This window comes from Mobula hypostoma (assembly GCF_963921235.1).
Source record: "Mobula hypostoma chromosome 8 unlocalized genomic scaffold, sMobHyp1.1 SUPER_8_unloc_2, whole genome shotgun sequence".
NCBI classification, from domain to species: Eukaryota; Metazoa; Chordata; class Chondrichthyes; order Myliobatiformes; family Myliobatidae; genus Mobula; species Mobula hypostoma.
This window is the reverse complement of record NW_026948125.1, coordinates 954,081-964,054: the sequence shown is the minus strand read 5'-3', so window position 1 is coordinate 964,054 and position 9,974 is coordinate 954,081. Positions and strand designations below refer to the sequence as shown.

The 9,974-nt window shown below is 47.2% G+C and overlaps 1 long non-coding RNA gene across 1 annotated transcript; it reads right to left on the bottom strand.

Moving 5' to 3' along the window:
• Positions 1–2,465: 2,465 nt before the first annotated feature.
• On the bottom strand, positions 2,466–9,008 carry LOC134341180 (uncharacterized). The gene is made up of 4 exons (XR_010016721.1): positions 8,916–9,008; positions 8,200–8,496; positions 3,847–3,914; positions 2,466–2,623 (listed from the first exon to the last, which is right to left on the bottom strand). It is a non-coding gene; the product is annotated as an uncharacterized LOC134341180 (long non-coding RNA).
• Between the last annotated feature and the right edge of the window lie 966 nt (positions 9,009–9,974).

Here is a 9,974-nt window from a genome sequence, read left to right as displayed (position 1 = left end):
ACATTAACACTGAAAAGACACTTGTACAGGTAGATGGATAGGACTCTGAGAGTGATATGAGCCAAACTGCAGCAATGGGACAGGCTGAGTTGCTGGGCTGAATGGCTGTTTCTGTGCCGTGTCACTACATGTGCAAATAATTGTGCACATAATAATATCATATTTTTTGCACAATATTCCATATCAAAATCAGGTTTATTCTCACTGACACATGTGTTTTGTGGCAGCAGGGTACAGTGCAGAGCATAACAATTACTACAGGTTATAATCAACAAACAAATAGTGTCAGAGTGGGAGTGAGGGAGAGTTCAGGGGTTCGTGGACTGATGCAGAGGGGAAGAAGCTGTTCCTGAGTCACTGAGTGTGACTCTTCAGGCTGCTACAGCTCCTCCCCAATGGTAGTGAGGAGCAGGATTATATTGGTAAATGGTGCATTATTGCCGTGTTTACAGAGGTCAGTGAAATACTTTGCTATCCCTACAGATCAATTCATCACAACAGTATATCGGGTCCTACAGGGGAAAATAATAACTGAATGCAGAATAAAGTCTTCCGGTTACAAAGAGAGTGACGTGCAGGCAGACATGAAGGTACAAATGGCCACCACGAAGCAGGATGTGAGGTCAAGACTCCAACTTGTCATACGATAGGAAATGGAGGTATTAATCCTGAAAAGAGGAACTCAATGATTATTTCAAGGCAGGTTCCGAAAAAGAAATCTGTTGGGCGTTGTAGACTCAGCCAGCTCTGTCAGAGCCCAGTCCTCGCCACCATCAAGGGAATCTTCCAGAGGAAGGGATGTCCACCATTAAGGACTCTCGCTGTGTGGGACCTGCCCTCTTCTCAGTGCTACCGTCAGGGAGGAGGTACAGGAGCCTGAAGACACACACTCAATGTTCCGGGAGCAGCCTCTTCCCCTCCGCAATCAGAGTTCTGAATGGACATTGAACCTGTGAACACTACCTCACTACTCCTGTCTTGTGCTATTTATTTGTTTTTAGCAACTTAGAGTAATTTGTTAGCTTGCACTGTACTACTGCCACAAAAAAACAAAATTTCACCGCTTGCCTCTGACAAGAAACCAGTTTCTGTTCTGAAACAAGGCAGCCTTTAAGCTTCTCAGCCTCATTTGCAACGACCTCACTGTTCTTTCAAAAGGCAGTGAGGGGGTTAACTGCGCACGGTACCTGAGCCCAAAGGAAAGGCAGGTTCTGGCAAACATGCCTCTCCAAAAGATTTACATGTGAGCAGGGTGTGTCTGATTTGTATAGAAAGGTGCCCCATGTAATTTCAGAATCAGAATCGGAATCAGGTTTACTATCACTAGCATGTGTTACAAAATATGTTATTTTGCAGCAAAATAGTGTTTCTTATATTGCATTGAAAAATACTTCTTCAGCCCATAACTTCTACTGGGAACAGGCCGCCAACAGCAGTCCGCCAGGGTCCTCTGTCCTGGCCAAAGGTTGCTCGTTCCATGACTTTTGCTTTTAAAGTTTAAACATCAAAGTAAATTTATTATCAAAGTTTATATATGTCACCATAACAACCCTGAGATTCACTTTCATGTGAGCACACTCAGTAAATCCAATAACCATAAAAGAATCAATGAAAGGCTGCACTCAACAGGATGGACAAGCAGTGTGTAAAATACAAAAATTAACAAAGATAGATAGATAAGTAAATCAGCAAGCAATAAACATTGAGAACATGAGGTGAAGTGGTCTAGGTTGTGTGAACCGTTCAGTGATGGGGCGAGTGAGGTGACACCACACAACCCGGTGAAGATCCTTCCTCTCCCAGGGACGAGCTCTTTGGAGCGTCTGCTGGCCTTTCTGTAGCTCTGTGTTTTACAGCATGGGGTGCCCCACACTCCTCCTTCCGCAGCCGGGCTTAGGACTGTCCATGGCGGAGTTATTAACTGTACTGCTGCCGTAAAACAACAAATTTCACGACATACGCCAGAGATATGCAAATCTGATTCTGATTCTGAAAGATTCAACAACAAAGACATCTTAACCCTGCCTCAGAGAGGGCCGTTGCCTTCCAGTGCAGCAGAGCTTCCAGAGGTCCTGGAGTCCTGTCTGCGGCTGGGTGGGAGGCAGGAGGTCACAGGCGGGGGGGGGGAGGGAGCTGAGGGAAGGGGGTAGAGTAGGTGGGTGCTGGGGAAAGATGGAGTGAGTCAGGGACACAGTCTTGGAAACACTGCCCAGTGATTGTGTGTGTGTGTGTGTGTGTGAGAGAGTATATATAACCTGATTCATTACAGGCAAAGCCGCCCCCCACCCCCCCCACCAGGTGCACATCTGCAAGGAGCTCTGTCGTAAGGAAGTATTATCCATCATCAGGGAACCCACCACTCAGTCCGTACCCTCTTCTCACTTCTGCCATCAGGAAGGAGGTGCAGAAGCCTAAGGTCCCACACCACCAGGTTCAGGAGGAGCTATTATCCTTCAACCATCAGGCTCCTGAACCAGTGTGGATAACTTCACTCACCTCAACACTAAACTGATTCCACAACCTGCGGACTCACTCTGAAGGTCTTTACAGCTGACGTTCTGAATATCGCTTTTACTTGCACAGTTTGTCCTTTTACGAACCTTGATTGTTTGTCAGTCTTTGTCTGTCAATGTAGAGATTTTCATAATATTCAGTTATATTTCTTTCTTTTTCTGTGACTGTCTGAAAGACAATGTATCTCGGGGTTGTACATATATGATGACATTGCTTACTTTGATAATGAATTTACTTTCAGCTTTGTCTATTAGTGTGTGTGTGTGTGTGTGTGTGTGTGTGTGTTGGGGGGAGTGTATATGTATTTCTGTAAGTGTTCAGTATGGGGATGTGAGTGTGGGTGTACACATGGGTGTGTCTGCAAGAGATCACTCAGGGCACAATGTTGACATGTTTAAGGAATTTTCAGTAGCAGATTGTGTTTTGTACTTACATGTTGGGTGAGTCTATGTGTGTCCATATGTCTATATGAGAATGTATATGTGTATCTGTTAGTGTGTATATGTGTATGTCCGTGTGTGGAGCATGTGTGTGATTATATGTCTGTTTCTGTGTGAGTGTGTGTATGTGAGAGCATGGGAGAGAATCTGTATCATTGAGATCTCTGTGTGTGTGTGTGTGTGTGTGTGTGTGTGTGTGTGTGTAAGTGTATCTGTGAATGTGTGTGTATATGTGTATATTTGTGTATGTATGTATCTATGCACTGTATGTGTTTTCTGTGTATACGCATGTCTGTGTGTGCCTGTCTCCATGCCCCATGAGGATGAGTTTTTGCATGTGGGATCCACTCATGGATGTGGGATTCAGAGACTGTGAGGGATTCCTGGGATTCAGACATGACTGAAAAGATTAACTATGAAAGGAAGCTAGCAAATAATATCGAAGAGGATACTGAAAGCTTTTTCAAGTATATAAAGAGTAAAAGACAGGTGAGAGTAGATATAGGACCGATAGAAAATGATGCTGGAGAAATTGTAATGGGAGATGAGGAGATGGCAGAGGAACTGAACAAGTATTTTGCATCAGTCTTCACTGAGGAAGACAGCAGTATACCGGACACTCAAGGGTGGCAGGGAAGAGAAGTGTGCGCAGTCACAATTATGACATAGAAAGTACTCAGGAAGCTGAATAGGCTAAAGGTAGATAAATCTCCTGGACCAGATGGAATGCACCCTCGTGTTCTGAAGGAAGTAGCTGTGGAGATTGCGGAGGCATTAGCGATGATCTTTCAAAAGTCGATAGATTCTGGCATGTTTCCAGAGGACTGGAAGATTGCAAATGTCACTCCGCTATTTAAGAAGGGGGCAAGGAAGCAAAAAGGAAATTATAGACCTGTTAGCTTGACATCCGTGGTTGGGAAGTTGTTGGAGTCGATTGTCAAGGATGAGGTTACGGAGTACCTGGAGGCATATGACAAGATAGGCAGAACTCAGCATGCATTCCTTAAAGGAAAATCCTGCCTGACAAACCTATTACAATTTTTTGAGGAAATTACCAGTAGGCTAGACAAGGGAGATGCAGTGGATGTTGTATATTTGGATTTTCAGAAGGCCTTTGACAAGGTGTCACACATGAGGCTACTTAACAAGATAAGAGCCCATGGAATTTCAGGAAAGTTACATACATGGATAGAGCATTGGCTGATTGGCAGGAAAAAGAGAGTGGGAATAAAGGGATCTTATTCTGGTTGGCTGCCGGTTACCAGTGGTGTTCCACAGGGGTCCGTGTTGGGGCCGCTCCTTTTTACATTGTACATCAACGATTTAGATTATGGAATAGATGGCTTTGTGGCTAAGTTTGCTGATGATACGAAGATAGGTGGGGGGGCAGGTAGTGCTGAGGAAACGGAGAGACTGCAGAGAGACTTGGATAGATTGGAAGAATGGGCAGAGAAGTGGCAAATGAAGTACAATGTTGGAAAGTGTATGGTTATGCACTTTGGCAGAAAAAATAAACGGGCAGACTATTATTTAAATGGGGAAAGAATTCAAAGTTCTGCGATGCAACGGGACTTGGGAGTCCTCGTACAGGATACCCTTAAAGTTAACCTCCAGGTTGAGTCAGTAGTGAAGAAGGCGAATGCAATGTTGGCATTCATTTCTAGAGGAATAGAGTATAGGAGCAGGGATGTGATGTTGAGGCTCTATAAGGCGCTAGTGAGACCTCACTTGGAGTACTGTGGGCAGTTTTGGGCTCCTTATTTAAGAAAGGATGTGCTGACGTTGGAGAGGGTGCAGAGAAGATTCACTAGAATGATTCCGGGAATGAGAGGGTTAACATATGAGGAACGTTTGTCTGCTCTTGGACTGTATTCCTTGGAGTTTAGAAGAATGAGAGGAGACCTCATAGAAACATTTCGAATGTTGAAAGGCATGGACAGAGTGGATGTGGCAAAGTTGTTTCCCATGATGGGGGAGTCTAGTACGAGAGGGCATGACTTCAGGATTGAAGGGCGCCCTTTCAGAACAGAAATGCGAAGAAATTTTTTTCGTCAGAGGTGGTGAATCTATGGAATTTGTTGCCACGGGCAGCAGTGGAGGCCAAGTCATTGGGTGTATTTAAGGCAGAGATTGATAAGTATCTGAGTAGCCAGGGCATCAAAGGTTATGGTGAGAAGGCGGGGGAGTGGGACTAAATAGGAGAAAATGGATCAGCTCATGATAAAATGGTGGAGCAGACTCGATGGGCCGAATGGCCTACTTCTGCTCCTTTGTCTTATGGTCTTATGGTCTTATGACGACGGTGAAGGAATAGCTGAAAGATTTCTGAGTGGGGACAGTGGAGAGGGGAACCTACAAGTGGTGGTGTTCCCCACTGCCTTCATCCTTCAGGGTGGGGAGAGTTTATCAAATTAGATTGGGTGAGTAACCGCAGTGCGTTCTGTAAACAGTGTACACTACAGCCACTGTGTGTCGATGGTGAAGGGAGGGGTGTGTTTTACAGGGGTGGGTGAGGAGCTGATCGAGCGTGCTGCTGTATTCCATACAGTGTTGAGATTCTCTGCACTCACCCAGGGAAGTGGGACGTGTCCTATCACACTCCCCACCTATAGACGGGGGTTGTGTCTGTGGGGGGGTGTGGGACAGGTAATGTGGCCGATGTGGAGTGTGTGGATTAAATCCACTCAGGGAAGAGGGAAGTGTCCTATCACACTCCCCACCTATAGACGGGAGTTGTGACCATGGGGGGGTGGGACAGGTAATGTGGCGGATGTGGAGTGTGTGGATTAAATCCACTCAGGGAAGTGGGACGTATCCTATCACACTATTGACCTATAGACGGGGGGTTGTGTCCATGGGGGGGTGGGACAGGTAATGTGGCGGATGTGGAGTGTGTGGACTAAATCCACCCAGGGAAGTGGAGAGTGTCCCATCACACTCCCCACCTATAGATGGGGGTTGTGTGTGTGTGGTGTGGGGCGGGAGGGGACAGGTAATGTGGCGGATGTGGAGTGTGTGGACTAAATCCACCCAGGGAAGTGGAAAGTGTCCCATCACACTCCCCACCTATAGACGGGGGTTGCCTGTGTGTGTGTGTGCGGGGGGGGGGGGTGGAGACAGGCAATGTGGCGGATGTGGAGTGTGTGGACTAAATCCACCCAGGGAAGTGGGAAGTGTCCTATCACACTCCTGACCTATAGACGGGGGGTTGTGACCATGGGGGGGGGGTGGGACAGGTAATGCGGCGGGTGTGGAGTGTGTGGACTAAATCCACTCAGGGAAGAGGGAAGTGTCCCATCACACTCCCCACCTATAGACGGGTGTTGTGTGTGGTGTGGTGTGGGGCGGGAGGGGACAGGTAATGTGGCGGATGTCGAGTGTGTGGACTAAATCCACCCAGGGAAGTGGAAGAGTGGCCCATCACACTCCCCACCTATAGACAGGGGTTGCCTGTGTGTGTGTGGTGGGGGAGACAGGTAATGTGGCGGATGTGGAGTGTGTGGACTAAATCCACTCAGGGAAGAGGGAAGTGTCCCATCACACTACTAACTTGAAGATGCTGGAAAGGCCTTGGGCTGTCAGGAGGTGAGTCACTCTTGGCAGGAAAAGCTGCCTTTTCTCGAATGAATGAAGACCGTAGCTTTGAACATAGCCTGGACAGAGCCATGGGCATTCTCTGTTGGAAATAATCAACACAGTTCTTGGGTCATGAAGCTTTCACTTGAAGGTCATAAAATGAACATTGGCCACAGAGATGTTTTGATGTACACTTTGATTCAAACTGACAGATTTCCTGACTGGACCATCACTCTGAATAAATATTATTGTATGGTTTATTGAATTTTCATTTTAAAAACACTCTATCCTTATTTCTGCCGGATATTGAATGGAAAAGGTCATACTTATATTGGAAACATTGGATGCAAGTCCGTGGCATTACATGATGGTCTCCCACATTTCGGGGCACTGAAGGTGGCCAGAGGAAGCAGAAGGTAAAATACCGCAGATGCTGGGGAATCCAAAATAAAAACAGAGACTGGTGGAAATGCAAACAACAGGAATTCTGCAGATGCTGGAAATTCAAGCAACACACATAGAAGTTGTTGGTGAACGCAGCAGGCCAGGCAGCATCTCTAGGAAGAGGTGCAGTCGCCATTTCAGGCCGAGACCCTTCATCAGGACGACGAAGGGTTAGTCCTGACAAAGGGTCTCAGCCTGAAACGTCGACTGCACCTCTTCCTAGAGATGCTGCCTGGCCTGCTGCGTTCACCAGCAACTTTGATGTGTGTTGACTGGTGGAAATGCTCATCAGGTCAGGCAGTACGCCTGGAGTGAGAAGCAAAATGCAACTGGTAAATTAGGTTATTATTGTCACATGTCCCAAAATACAGTGAAATGCATTCCATCCACACAGATCATTTCATCATGTCAGCATGTCAAGCCAATGCAAGGGAAAACAATAACAGAATGCAGGAGGAACTCAGCAGGCCAGGCACCATCTGTGGAAAAGTGTAAACAACCAATGTTTTGGGCTGAGACCCCTCATTGGGACTGGAAAAAAAAGATAGTCAGAAGATGTGGGGAGGGGAGTACAAGTTCAAGGTGGTAGGTGAGAGGTGAAACTGGGAGAGGGGGAGGGGATGAAGTAAAGAACTGGGAAGTTGATTGGTGAAAGAGATACAGGGTAGAAGATGATGGAAGAAAGGAAAGGTGGGGGAGTACCAGAGGAGATAAGGTGAAATAAGGTGGCCACTGGGAGATCCCGCTTTTTCTGGCAGACAGAGCATAGGTGCTCAGTGAAGCAGTTTCCCAATCTCTGTTGGATCTCACCGATACACCCGAGACCACACCGAGACAGTAGATGAGCCCAAGCACTGCTGCACCTGGAAGGACTGTTTGGAGTCCCGAATGGTAGTGAGGGAGGAGGTGTAGGGGCAGGAGGTAGCATTTGCAGCAGTCGCACAGAATGCAGAGTTACAGAGAGAGTGCAGTTCAGGCAGTCAGTATGGTGCAAATTCATAAGGTCAAGAGTTGATTTTATCATACTAGGGAACCGTTACAGCAGGGTAGAAGCTGTCCTTGAGCCTGGTGGGACATGCTTTCGGGCTTTTGTATCTTCTGCCCAATGGGAGAGGGCAGAAATGAGAGTGCCCAGGGTGGGTGGGCTCTTTGACCATGCTGACTGCTGTACTGAGCAGCGGGAAGTGTAGAGAGAGTTCATGGAGGGAAGATTGGTTTCCGTCACCTGCTGAGATGTGTCCACAGCTCTGCCGTCTCTTGAGGTCACAGACAGAACAGTTGCCAGACCAAGCCGTGATTCATCTGGTCAGCATCAAAGTTCAAAGTAAAGTTGTTATCAGCCTGGTGTTGTGAGTCTTGAGGCTCCAGTACCTCCTCCCTGACGACCACTGTGAGAAGAGAGAATGGTCTGCATGATGGGGGTCCTTGATGATGGATGCCGATTTCCTGCACCAGCACTTCATACAGATTGCTTAATGGTGGGGAGGGCTTTACCCGTGACGGACTGTTTTGCATGGTGCACCTGTAAAAGTTGATGAAGGTTAAACAGGAGATCTATGTCTCTCATGGCTTTAGAGACCTCAGACAGGCCTCTTCCATGCCTCTAATGCTCCAGAGAAAATATCCCAAGTTATTTTCCCCTAACATCTCCTTTTCAATTAAAGCCCCTAATCCAGACAGCATCAGGGAAGTGGACATCGACCAAAGGGATAGCAGGAGAACTAGGCCATTCAGCCCATTGAGTCTGCTCTGTAATTTCATCACTGGTTATGTATTTTCCCTCTCAAACCTATTCTCCTGTGTTCTCCCTTTGACACACTTTCACATCAAGAACCTATCAACATTTGCTTTAAATACCCCCAGTGACTTGGTCTCCACAGCCATCTGTGGCAATGAATTGCACAGAATCACCATCCCCTGGCTAAAGAAATTCCTCCTCACCTCTGTTCGAAAGAGTAGTCCCTTTATTCAGAGGCTGTGGTCCTAGACGGTCCCATTTTTGGAAACATCCTTCCCATGTCGACTCTGTCGAGGCCTTTCAGGAAGTGAAGGGTGACTGGAATTTCCCCACTTCCTGAAGTTAACGAGCAATTCTTGAGTTCTGCTGACAAAGAAAGAAAATGTTGCCTGTCTGGTATCATGACACGAGGCTCTCCAACTCCTTCCTGTTCCCTGTCTGGGTTTACCAAAAGTGGAGACTGGTCTCACTGATAAGGGAGAGGGGATTAGGCCATTGGGGTTTTAAAGGGAGGGGGTGAGAGTGATTTGGCTGGGGGATTATTACAGGAATGGGGAGAGGGGATTAGTCTGGGGGTATTAGAGTTGTGAATGGGGGGAGGAGATTAGACTGGAGGGTATCACAGTGTGGGAGGGAGAGGGGATTAGGCTGGGGGTATTTGAGTGGGGATGGGGAGAGGGAATTATATTGGAGGTATTACTTTGGGAGTGGCGAGAGGGATTAGGCTGGGTGTATTAAAGTGGGTTTAGGAAGAGGGACTGAGGGTATTAGTGTGGGGTATTACAGTGAAGAGAAAAGGGTATTAACCTGAAGGTATTACAGCAAGGGCAGGGGGCATTAGTCTGAGGGTATTACAGGGAGAAGCTCAGGGCATTAACATGATGGTATTACAGTGAAGGGGAGAGGGCATTAATATGAAGGAATTGCAGGGAAGGTCTCAGAGCATTACTCTGGGGGTATTACAGTGAGGGGAGGGGGCATTAGGCTGAGGGTATTATAGGGAAGGGCTCAGGGCATTAGGCTGAGGGTATTATGGCGAGGGGAGAGGGCATTAGGCTGAGGGTTTTACAGCGAGAGGAGGGAGTATTAATCTGTATGTGTAATAGGGAGGGGGAACAGAGGTTCATGGGGGCATTACAGGGAGCAGACAGAGTGGGGTGGGGTAAGTGGAGTATTGTAGAGAATGGGATGGTGGGTTGGGCTGGGCGTATTACAGAGATTGGGGGATGGTTGGGGTGGATAGAGTATTACAGTAACGGGGG